The sequence below is a fragment of the Eurosta solidaginis genome, chromosome 3 (genome assembly GCF_040869045.1).
Source record: "Eurosta solidaginis isolate ZX-2024a chromosome 3, ASM4086904v1, whole genome shotgun sequence".
Lineage (NCBI taxonomy): Eukaryota > Metazoa > Arthropoda > Insecta > Diptera > Tephritidae > Eurosta > Eurosta solidaginis.
This window is the reverse complement of record NC_090321.1, coordinates 46368742-46382172: the sequence shown is the minus strand read 5'-3', so window position 1 is coordinate 46382172 and position 13431 is coordinate 46368742. Positions and strand designations below refer to the sequence as shown.

The following is a 13431-nucleotide window of genomic DNA, read 5'->3' as shown; positions in this document are numbered from 1 at the left end:
TGGAACGTCCGCTCCCTGAATGGGATTGGTGCAGATGCCCGGCTGGTTGATGTCCTCGTCAAAGCAAAATCTGACATCACCGCCATCCAAGAAATGCGTTGGACGAAGCAAGGAAGAAAGAAGATCAAAAATTGTGACATATATTGGAGTGGCCATGCGAATAAGCGCAGTTTCGGCGTCGGATTCGTGGTGGGAGAGAGACTTTGTCGCCAAGTGCTGGCGTTCACGCCTGTGGACGAGCGTCTCGCCGCTATTCGAATAAAAGCAAAATTTTTTAATATATCATTCATCTGCGCCCATGCGCCGACAGAGGAGAAAGACGATGAGGTGAAAGACACTTTTTATGAACAATTAGAACGCACATACGAGCGCTGCCCCCGTCATGATATAAAAGTCGTGCTTGGCGACTTTAACGCGAGGGTGGGCAAAGAAGGTGTTTTTGGCCCTACAGTCGGAAAGTTCAGCCTACACAATGAAACTTCTCCTAACGGACTGAGGCTGATTGACTTTGCCGGTGCTCGAAACATGGTCATATCAAGCACGAGGTTCATGCATAAAAAGATACATCAAGCTACATGGCTGTCTCCTGATCGAAATACTCGCAATCAGATCGATCACGTTGTGATAGACGGACGGCATGCCTCCAGTGTTTTAGATGTGCGAACGATCCGAGGACCTAACATCGATTCGGACCATTATCTCGTTGCAGCCAAAATACGCACCCGCCTCAACGCGGCTAAAAACAAGGAACAAAAAACACAAGGAAAGCTAGACGTCGAAAAGCTTCAATCACAACAGACTGCCAATGATTTCGCAACTCAACTCTCACACCTGCTCTCTGAGGGCACAACTCATCCTGAAGGAATACAGGAGCAGTGGGAGCATATCTCCAAAGCACTTCATACTGCCGCCGAGGAAAAAATTGGTTACCGGCGGCCACGAAAAAACAACTGGTATGATGAAGAATGTCGCGTTGCAACCGAAAGAAAAGACGCTGCCTACAGGGCTACGTTAAAAGCGAGCGCGACAAGAGGAGTGTGTGAACGCTATCGTGAGTTGAAAAGGGAAGCGAGACGCCTTTTCAGGAAGAAAAAAGCAGAAGCAGAAAGGCGTGAGTGCGAGGAGCTTGAGCTGCTAGCTACCAGGAATAACGCCCGAAAATTCTACCAAAAATACGGCGACAGACGGAAGGTTTTAAGACCGGGGCAAACTCCTGTAGGAATGAAAACGGCGACCTTGTAACTGATGTCCAGAGAGTGCTTAGATTATGGAGGGAACACTTCTCTGCTCTCCTAAATGGAGGCAGCAATTCACCGCGCAGAGATGAAGAACCCGATCCCGCAATCGATGATGATGGAATATATGTCCCCCCGCCCGATTATGACGAAGTTAGAATAGCAATAACCAGATTGAAAAACAACAAGGCCGTGGGCGCTGATGGATTTCCTGCGGAGCTATTCAAGTTCGGCGGCGAGGAGTTGGTAAGGCGCATGCAGCAGCTTCTTAGCAAAATATGGGCGGACGAAAGCATGCCCGACGGTTGGAATCTAAGTGTTCTTTGCCCAGTCCACAAGAAGGGGGATACTGCAAAATGCACCAACTATCGTGGAATCAGCCTTCTTAATATCGCATATAAGGTCCTTTCAAGTGTATTGTGCGAAAGATTGAAGCGCACCGTGAACCGGCTGATTGGACCTTATCAGTGCGGCTTCAGACCTGGTAAATCTACCATCGACCAGATTTTCACAATGCACCAAATCTTGGAAAAAACCCGTGAAAAGAGAATCGACACACACCACCTCTTCGTCGACTTTAAAGCCGCCTTCGACAGCACGAAAAAAGCTGCCTATATGCCGCTATGTCTGAATTTGGTTTCCCCGCAAAACTTATACGGCTGTGCAAAATGACGTTGAGCAACACCATCAGCTCAGTCAGAATTGGGAAGGACCTCTCCGAGCCGTTCGAAACTAAACGAGGTTTCAGACAGGGTGACCCCCTATCGTGCGATTTCTTTAATTTTATGCTGGAGAAAATTATACTAGCTGCAGAACTTAACCGCACTGGAACAATATACTATAAAAGCGTGCAATTACTAGCATATGCTGATGACATTGATATCATCGGCCTAAACACCCGCGCTGTTAGTTCTGCTTACTCCAAGCTGGAAAAAGAAGCGGTAAAGATGGGTTTGATGGTGAATGAGGACAAAACGAAGTACCTGCTGTCATCGAGCAAAGAGTCAGCGCATATGCGCCTTGGCAACCACGCTACTGTTGGCAGCCATAATTTCGAAATAGTAAAAGACTTCGTTTATTTGGGAACCAGCATCAACATTAGCAACAACATCAGCACTGAAATCCAGCGAAGAATCAATCTTGCCAATAAATGCTACTTTGGACTAGGTAGGCAATTGAAAAGTAAAGTCCTCTCTCGGCGAACGAAAATCATACTCTACAAGTCACTTATCGTACCCGTCCTGCTATATGGGGCAGAAGCATGGACCATGACAACAGCAGATGAAGCGGCTTTGGGAGTGTTCGAGAGAAAAGTTCTTCGAAAGATTTATGGACCTCTACGCGTTGGCGATGGCGAGTACCGAAGAAGGTTTAATGATGAGCTGTACGAGCTATACGCAGACATCAACATAGTCCAGCGAATTAAAACGCAGCGGCTGCGCTGGCTAGGCCATGTTATGCGAATGAAAGATGATGCTCCGGCCAAGAAAGTGTTTCTATCGGAACCCGCCTATGGAAGCAGAGGTAGACGGCGGCCCCCACTCCGTTGGAAGGACCAGGTGGAAAACGATTTAAACTCCCTTGGTGTGACCAATTGGCGCCGGTTGGCGGAGCGAAGGAGCGACTGGCGCGCCTTGTTGGACGGCCATAACCGTTTAGACGGTTAAGCGCCAATTAAGTAAGTAAGTAACACCTTTCGTTTGATACCCATATCGTACAAACATTCTAGAGTCACCCCTGGCCCACCCTAATGGCGATATCTCGAAAAGGCGTCCACCTATAGACCTAATGCTCACTCCCTCTTAAAATGCTCAGTAACACCTTTCGCTTGATACCCATATCGTACAAACATTCTAGAGTCACCCTTCGTCCACCTTTATGGAGATATCTCGAAAAGGCGTCCACCTATAGAACTAAGGATTACTCCCTTTAAAATACTCATTACCACCTTTCATTTGATACCCATATCGTACAAACACATTCTAGAGTCACCCTGGCCCACCCTAATGGCGATATCTCGAAAAGGCGTCCACCTATAGACCTAATGCCCACTTCCTCTTAAAATGCTCAGTAACACCTTTCGTCTGATACCCATATCGTACAAACATTCTAGACTCACCCTTGGTCCACCTTTATGGCGATATCTCGAAAAGGCGTCCAGCTATAGAACTAAGGATTACTCCCTTTTAAAATACTCATTACCACCTTTCATTTGATACCCATATCGTACAAACACATCCTAGAGTCACCCCTGGCCCACCCTCATGGCGATATTTCTAAAAGGCGTCCACCTATAGACCTAATGCCCACTCACTCTTAAAATGCTCAGTAACACCTTTCGTTTGATACCCATATCGTACAAACATTCTAGAGTCACCCCTGGCCCACCCTAATGTCGATATCTCGAAAAGGCGTCCACCTATAGACCTAATGCCCACTCCCTCTTAAAATGCTCAGTAACACCTTTCGTTTGATACCCATATCGTACAAACACATTCTAGAGTCACCCTGGCCCACCATAATGACGATATCTCGAAAAGGCGTCCACCTACAGACCTCATGCCCACTCCCTCTTAAAATGCTCAGTAGCACCTTTCGTTTGATACCCATATCGTAAAAACATTCTAGAGTCACCCCTGGTCCACCTTTATGGCGATATCTCGAAAAGACGTCCCCCTATAGAACTAAGGATTACTCCCTTTTAAAATACTCATACCATCTTTCATTTGATGCCCATATCATACAAACACATTCTAGAGTCACCCCTGGCCCACCCTAATGGCGACATTTCGAAAAGGCGTCCACCTATTGACCTAATGCCCACTCCCTCTTAAAATGCTCAGTAACACTTTTCGTTTGATACCCATATCGTACAAACATTCTAGAGTCACCCCTGATGCACCTTTATGGCGATATCTCGAAAAGGCGTCGCCCTATAGAACTAAGGATTACTCCCTTTTAAAATACTCATTACCATCTTTCATTTGATGCCCATAAACACATTCTAGAGTCACCCCTGGCCCACCCTAATGGCGATATCTCGAAAAGGCGTCCACCTATAGACCTAATGCCCACTCCCTCTTAAAATGCTCAGTAACACCTTTAGTTTGATACCCATATCGTACAAACACATTCTAGAGTCAGTCCTGGCCCACCATAATGACGATATCTCGAAAAGGCGTCCACCTACAGACCTCATGCCCACTCCCTCTTAAAATGCTCAGTAACACCTTTCGTTTGATACCCATATCGTACAAACATTCTAGAGTCACCCCTGGTCCACCTTTATGGCGATATCTCGAAAAGGCGTCCCCCTATAGAACTAAGGATTACTCCCTTTTAAAATACTCATTACCATCTTTCATTTGATGCCCATATCATACAAACACATTCTAGAGTCACCCCTGGCCCACCCTAATGGCGACATTTCGAAAAGGCGTCCACCTATTGACCTAATGCCCACTCCCTCTTAAAATGCTCAGTAACACCTTTCGTTTGATACCCATATCGTACAAACATTCTAGAGTCACCCCTGGCCCACCCTAATGGCGATATCTCGAAAAGGCGTCCACCTATAGACCTAATGCCCACTCCCTCTTAAAATGCTCAGTAACACCTTTCATTTGATTCCCATATCGTACAAACACATTCTAGAGACACCCCTGGTCCACCTTTATGGCGATATCTCGAAAAGGCGTCCACCTATGGAACTAAGGATCACTCCTTTTCAAAATACTCATTAACAGCTTTCATTTGATACCCATATCGTACAAACGTATTCTAGAGTCACCCCTGGTCCACCTTTATGGCGATTTCTCGAAAAGGCGTTCACCTATAGAACTAAAGCCCATTCCCTTTTAAAATACTCATTACCACCTTTCATTTGATACCCATATCGTACAAACACATTCTAGAGTCACCCCTGGTCCACGTTAATGGCGATATCTCGAAAAGGTGTCCACCGATAGACCTAAGGCCCACCCCCTCTTAAAATGCTCAGTAACACCTTTCATTTGATACCCATATCGTACAAACAAATTCTAGAGTCAGCCCTGGTCCACCTTTATGGCGATATCCCTAAATGGCGTACATCCATAGAACTATGGCCTACTCTCTCTTAAAATACTCTTTAATACCTTCCATTTGATACACATGTCATACAAACACATTCCAGGGTTACCCTAGGTTCATTTTTCTACATGGTGATTTTCCTTATTTTGTCTGCATAGCTCTCAACTGAGTATGTAATGTTCGGTTACACCCGAACTTAGCCTTCCTTACTTGTTTTTTTTCATATTGCTCAATTGGGTATAAATAGCGCCCACAAAATTAATCTCAGTGTTTTTGTACTTAAAAAGTGATCAATAGTTCTTCAACTGAAATGAATTCACGCAATATTTTCGCCATCCTCTTTATCGTTCTACGCTGCATTTTATCTAAAACGAATGCGGAGTTTCGCGTTGTAAATGGAAATGAAATAAATAAAGAGGACAGCACACATTCAGTATCGATATTTCATCGGTCGGAGTATAAATGCGCTGGTTCCATAATCTCTTTGAGGTGCGTGGTTACAGCTGGTGATTGCGTAGTCTTTGGACAAGGACATAGGAGAAGTCTCGACGTTATAGCTGGTGTAGACAATATAAGTACATCAAGCAGAAGAGATGGTGAAAAACGCAAGGTGTGCAGTGCAATTTGTGATCCACCGTGTGATGGAAGATCAATGGTTTTCGAAATAGCTGTGGTTAAAGTGGATCAAGATTTTACACGGTGTCCTAATATAAATCCTGTTCCGCTTTGCAATACCGTATTACGACCGGACATGGATTTGAAAGTCAATGGATGGGGTTCGAATGTTGAAGGTCATAGGGTTCATAGTGATTTTCTCACAACTACTACAATGCGTATAATACAAAGGAAGCACTACCACCACTACATATCGTTTGTTATACCAAACACAATTATTTGTGCTGGATGTAGTGAAAGTAAACTGGGTTATGGAGAAGATGGAGCAGGGGCACTTGTGAATGACCATCTTTGTGCGGTGGCACATTATATTGGTGATCGGATCTATACTCCGGGTTTATTTACAAATTTAACAGATGAAGGAATTAAACGATTTTTAACGGTGTTCTCATAAATTCACTGTTGAGTGGAATATCGCCCTTATTCGACAGAACACCCAATTTCGAAACCTTTTGCGATAGGTCGTTTGCGAAACAGCAGTTGAGATATGGTGACATTCTACTCAACAGTCGAACTGGCGATATTTTTTTTTATATATCATTTACAAATAAAATGTTATGATTGTGAAAAAATAAATATTTTTGATTTTATACAAGGAAAGTGGTATGTATGTAAATGCCTTAAATTGTGAGATCAAAGTTTGAGCACTACTGTAAAGTTTCCACGTGTATGAAAAGATCATGAGATAAAAAGAAAATTGCGGAACAACTACTTTTAGGCCCTGGCACTCCGTAAAACAGCTGATCCAACCAACTCTAACTCAACTTAATCGGTTATTGAAGTCATAGAATAACGCCTTAGTCTTAACGATACCAGAGCCAACCAATTAGTTTTTGGTTTTCACCCATACCCATAATCTGTAAGTTTTTGCGCTGGCGAATTTATTCACTTGTTGGAGATTACATTTTTCGTTCCGAAATTTTTCACGTTTTCTTTTACATGAAGTTATCACATATTTTAGGTAAGGGCACCAATAACCAATGCCAGTATACACATATCTATGGTTAAGTCAAAATATGTTTACGAATTGGGCGTTACGAACATGGACAGTTTTCCAGGGCTTTAAAAAGCTGTTATGTTACCAAAATATGATGTTACTTTGGCAAGAGGTGTCGCCGGATACCGCCGGCACTGATCAAACTGTTTTGAAAACCCTCAGAAATCGGATCCGCTATTAAAAAAAAAAATCGCGCGATTTGCCTCCGAGGAGATTGTAAGCCTAAATTTTGCTTCCAATTTACGTTGCGGCTCTTTTTAATCCGAGGTAGGACCCCTACATGTTTAATGCCTACAGAAATACACTCGGAGTGTTTGTAAAACTACTGCCAAGTGACCCCGCTTAGAAAAACTTGTCTTCTAATTGGAAAACACGTTTTTCTTAGTTGTTGATGTTGCCTTGCGCGGGACTTTAACGCAAGGCCTTCAGTGTGTTTAGCAGAGCATGCTACCACCATCCCAGCGAACAGAGTATCTAACGTTTGGGAAATATTGTGATTTTACATTAGAACTCTAATGCTGTTCTTTAGTGCATCTCTTATCGAAAAGTAGGTTGTTGTTGTAGCGATAAGGACACTCTCCGAATGCCTTGGGGAGTATTATCGATTTGATGGTCCTTTGCCGGATGCAGATCCGGTACGTTCCGGTACCAAGCCCGACCATATCGGGAACGATTTGTTATGACCACGTACGACCTTCTTGGTCATACCGCCCTCCCACCCCCTAGATACATGAGGAGTTCGGGATCGCCCGAGCCTCGGCTGTTAATGAAACAGGATTCGCCACGGATAGGCGAGGTTGACAATTGGGTTTTAGCCTATGACCATCCTTGCAAGGTTTCTAGTAGGATACATAATTTGAATTTTATATACGGTAACATTGACTTCTGCTACAGCTAATGACTGTTGTTGTATGATATATTCATATTTGTAACAGTTGATTCCCCTCGCGTAGGTGAGGTTGATAATTCAGTTGCAGAAGCTCTGAAGCTATAAAGGCTTGTATTGCGCTCATCAATGCCTCGATTCGCAGCTAATTTTCGTCCTTGAGCTTCATTGAATAGGAAATTTGAGGCATTTAAAATTGAAAAGACAAATCTATTGGTATCAATGGAATCCCTGGTTTTAAGCTTTTTGTTTTCGAAATTTTGCGATAAAATGAATTGCTTGAATGACATTCGTAAAAGTTTTGTGATGAAAAGCCTTGTCCTTCCCACTACATAAGCGTGGAGAATCGAAATACCGAAGCATAAATATTATGATATTATGGGCCCTCTTTTAAGGATTAACTAATCGATGAGGAGATATTTCTGATGGCTCAAAAGAGCAAATAAACTCAATCGCATATGCACAGTTTGGGACTCTTCCACGACTGTGTTAATATAGTAATAAGTTTTCTTGGCTCTAGTGATATTAACATCCTCATTTTAAGGAGCCTAAATGCCTTTTCTCAAAGCCATTTATGGTTTATAAATATAGATTCAATATTTGGAATAAACATTAGCTATTAAAGCTTCAGGTGATGTCGTAATTCCTCAAAAACTTACAGGAAAAGAAATCAAATATGTTAGTGAAGAAATAGGAATTTTGCCATAACTAATTTCAAGAAGTTGGTTAGCAAAAGCTGCTGCTGAAGTGTTTCCGCCAAAATGCCCTCTCATATTTCTAAATAGAGTAAATTTTTGTACGTAAAGCTGTCTATAGACGAAAAAGCACGCACTTACTTCAACTGCGGCTGTTCCAGCAAGTAACAGGAAAGCACCACCTTTAGGATGATCATTACACCTTAAATTCTTAAGGGTTCGGTCTAAAACTTGCAGCGACTCTTTATGAGTCATGGTGCATACAGTGCACACCCTCACTTTGGCCTGATCGTTTGCTTATGTTGCACATCGGTGTATCAGATGTTTGCAGACAGTTGTCATTTAAATGCGGAGTTGTACATTCACTACACAAAGGGTATCCGAGGTATCTGAGAAGGCAACTGCCATAGTGATTTCTCTTTTTGCTCTCACATCAATTAACATGATATTAAACAGATATGTTTTTTCCGGTTCCTCCAGGCGTCTCCAGAAATACCAACCCTAAAGATAACATAAAAGAATACTAAAGGAACAACAGCCAAACCCAACTCAGCAGTCAAACTTTACGTGTTGAAATAACCAGATTTTTTAAGGCAGCCATAGTTCTGAAAGTCCCATTTGTCTTGTTTTTATACTTAGTTGAGCAGAGCTCACAGAGTATATTAACTTTGATTGGATAACTGTTGGTTGTACAGGTATAAAGGAATCGAGATAGATATAGACTTCCATATAGCAAAATCATCAGGATCGAAAAAAAATTTGATTGAGCCATGTCCGTCCGTCCGTCCGTCCGTTAACACGATAACTTGAGTAAATTTTGAGGTATCTTGATGATTTGGTATGTAGGTTCCCGAGCACTCATCTCAGATCGCTATTTAAAATGAACAATATCGGACTATAACCACGCCCACTTTTTCGATATCGAAAATTTCGAAAAAGTGCGATAATTCATTACTAAAGACGAATAAAGCGATGAAACTTGGTGGGTGAGTTGAACTTATGACGTAGAATAGAAAATTAGTAAAATTTTGGACAATGGGCGTGGCACCGCCCACTTTTAAAAGAAGGTAATTTAAAATTTTGCTAGCTGTAATTTGGCAGTCGTTGAAGATATCATGATGAAATTTGGCACGAACGTTACTCCTATTACTGTATGCATGCTTAATAAAAATTAGCAAAATCGGAGAACGACCATGCCCACTTTTAAACAAACATTTTTTTTAAGTCAAATTTTAACAAAAAATTTAATATCTTTACAGTATATAAGTAAATTATGTCAACATTCAACTCCATTAATGATATGGTGCAACAAAATGCAAAAATAAAAGAAAATTTCAAAATGGGTGTGGCTCCGCCCTTTTTCATTTAATTTGTCTAGGATACTTTTAATGCCATAAGTTGAATAAAAATTTACCAATCCTAGTGAAATTTGGTAGGGGCTTAGATTCTGGGACGGTAACTTATTTCTGTGAAAAAGGGCGAAATCGGTTGAAGCCACGCCCAGTTTTTATACACAGTCGACCGTCTGTCCTTCCGCTCGGCCGTTAACACGATAACTTGAGCAAAAATCGATATATCTTTACTAAACTCAGTTCACGTACTTATCTGAACTGGTATAAAAAATGGCCGAAATCGGACTATGACCACGCCCACTTTTTCGATATCGAAAATTACGAAAAACGAAAAAAATGCCATAATTCTAAATACGAAAAGAGGGATGAAACATGGTATTTGTATTAGTTTATTGACGCAAAATATAACTTTAGAAAAAAGCTTTGTAAAATGGGTGTGACACCTACCATATTAAGGAGAATGAAATGAAAAAGTTCTGCAGGGCGAAATAAAAAGCCCTTGAAATCTTGGTAGGAATACTGTTCGTGGTATTATATATATAAATAAATTAGCGGTATCCAACAGATGATGTTCTGGGTCACCCTCGTCCACATTTTGGTCGATATCTGAAAAAAGCCTTCACATATACAACTACCACCACTCCCTTTTAAAAGCCTCATTAATACCTTTAATTTGATACCCATATCGTACAAACATATTCTAGAGTCACCCCTGGTCCACCTTTATAGCTATATCTCGAGAAGGCGTCCACCTATAGAGCTAAGGTCCACTCCCTTTTAAAACACTCATCAACACCTTTCGTTTGATACCCATATTGTACAAACACATTCTAGAGTCACCCCTGATCCACCTTTATGGCGATATCTCGAAAAGGCGACCACCTATACAACTACCACCACTCCCTTTTGAAACCGTCATTAATACCTTTAATTTGATACCCATATCGTACAAACACATTCTAGAGTCACCCCTGGTCCACCTTTATGGCGATATCTCGAAAAGGCGTCCACCTGTAGAACTAAACCCCACGCCCTTTTGAAATACTCATTAACACCTTTCGTTTGATACCCATATTGTACAAACACATTCTAGAGTCACCCCTGATCCACCTTTATGGCGATATCTCGAAAAGGCGTCCACCTATAGAACTAAGGCCCACTCCCTTTTAAAATACTCATTAACACCTTTCGTTTGATACCCATATTGTACAAACGCATTCTAGAGTCAACCTGGTCCACCTTTATGCCGATATTTCGAAAAGGCGACCACCTATACAACTACCACCACTCCCTTTTAAAACCCTCATTAATACCTTTAATTTGATACCCATATCGTATAAACAAATTCTAGAGTCACCCCTGGTCCACCTTTATGCCGATATTTCGAAAAGGCGGCCACCTATACAACTACCACCAGTCCTTTTTAAAACCCTCATTAATACCCTTAATTTGATACCGATATCGTACAAACACATTCTAGAGTCACCACTGGTCCACCTTTATGGCGATATCTCGAAAAGGCGTCCACCTATAGAACTAAGGCCCACTCCCTTTTAAAATACTCATTAACACCTTTCGTTTGATACCCATATTGTACAAACACATTCTAGAGTCACCCCTGATCCACCTTTATGGCGATATCCCTAAATGGCGTCCACCTATAGAACTATGGCCCACTCCCTCTTAAAATACTCTTTAATGCCTTTCATTTGATACACATGTCATACAAACACATTCCAGGGTTTCCCTCGGTTCATTTTCCTACATGGTTATTTTCCCTTATGTTGCCACCATAGCTCTCAACTGAGTGTGTAATGTTCGGTTACACCCGAACTTAACCTTCCTTACTTGTTTTGTTTCAATTCTATACATTAGTGGTGCTGTTAAGACTTAACGTCATATAGCTCCATACCAATTTTCATTATTCCATTTGTATGGGAGGTGACACGCCCCTTCTTACTCACCACTTATTTTCTTAGTGGTGTTAGGGATTGATCCAATTTAACTCTTTACCGGATTTCAATGTTCTTGGAATACTTCCAGAGTTATGCTGTATCAAACATTCCATTTGTATGGTAGGTGCCACTCCCTTAATTATATTGAAGTTATGTTTAGCCTATGACCATCTTTTGAAGGTTTCTTGTGGGTAATTCAAATTTAGTCGTGATCGGCCGATCCGTTTAGGGCGCAATCCGCTTTATACCTACATACAAACATTCATAATTTTAACTTTATATATATATATATATATACAGAACATGTGGATAGATTGAAGTTAACAAAAAAATTTAACGGCGGAAGATTAATAAACATCCAAAAGGAATAACAGCCAAACAACTCTATAGTCGGACTTTAGCTGTTATAGTAATCTAAGTTTGTACGGCAGCCATAGTTCTGAAAAATCCCATTTGTAGGGAAGGTGCTACGCCCCCTTTTCCCCAATTCCACATTTTACTGGAGGTGCTAGAACTTAACCTCATATAGCTCCGCACCAATTTTCATTATCCTACCATTACTACATCCAGAGATATGCAGTATGATAAATTCCATTTATACGGGAGGTGCCACGCCCTCTTCTCGCCCATCCCACATTTTCTTGGGGGTGTTAGGGATTGATCTCATGTAAATCCTTACTGAATTTCAATGTTCTAGCGTGAATACCTTCAGAGTTATGTAGTACCAAATATTCATTTTGCATGGCAGGTGCCACACCCCTTTTATATATCGATATTATTTTTGCCTATGACCATCCTTGGAAGGTTTCTAGTGGGTTGTGCAGATTTGGTTGTGATCGGTCGATCCGTTTAGGACGCAAGTCGATCTATATCTACATACATACATACATACATAATGTGAATTTTATATATATATATATATGGGAATCCTTAATGATATGTCTGGCAATAATGTATTGCCAGAGCGGAACAATGTTACACTTGTTTGGAAAACTCCTGTTTGGATAAACTCTTGTTCGGAGAAACACTTGTCAAATAATACCTGTTGGAGAAAAGTAACTACGCAATATTGTAAAGTAAAATCATAGTGAGCTAGGAAAAATGAATAGGAAGCTTTGAAAAGCAAAATGTATTTTTGGGCAGTTTCTAAATTAAAAGTGCGTAGACGAGTTGTATACGCGGAGAATAATAAAAAAAGTGTAACCACCGGCGCATCGCTACATATCAAAAGAGGAAAACAATTACATATTATGGAAGATTCGACATCAGAAGTGGAGAACACTGCGCCTTACAAGTGGATGAATCTGAAAAAAATAATGAAAATTGGAAGATGCTGTTTGAACGACAAAATAAACAGTTTTTGGAGTTGGTGAAAATTCTCAGGACTCCTAACAAATAAAAAAATTCGGTTACCTGAATTTAATCCAGATGCAGTAGATGTGGATGCACGTACATGGATATCAACAGCAGATATAGTCATGGAAGACCATACTTTAAACGGTTCTTCTTTAATGGTATCGCTTAGCCAAGCTTTAAAAGGGCCAGCAGCAACAAAGCTATCGCAA

At 41.3% G+C, this 13431-nt stretch overlaps 1 protein-coding gene across 8 annotated transcripts in view; it reads left to right on the top strand.

Annotated features, from left to right (window-relative positions):
• Positions 1-13431, top strand: part of igl (igloo) — a 762142-nt gene that overhangs the window by 730718 nt on the left and 17993 nt on the right. The gene's annotated exons all lie outside the window — the stretch shown is intronic.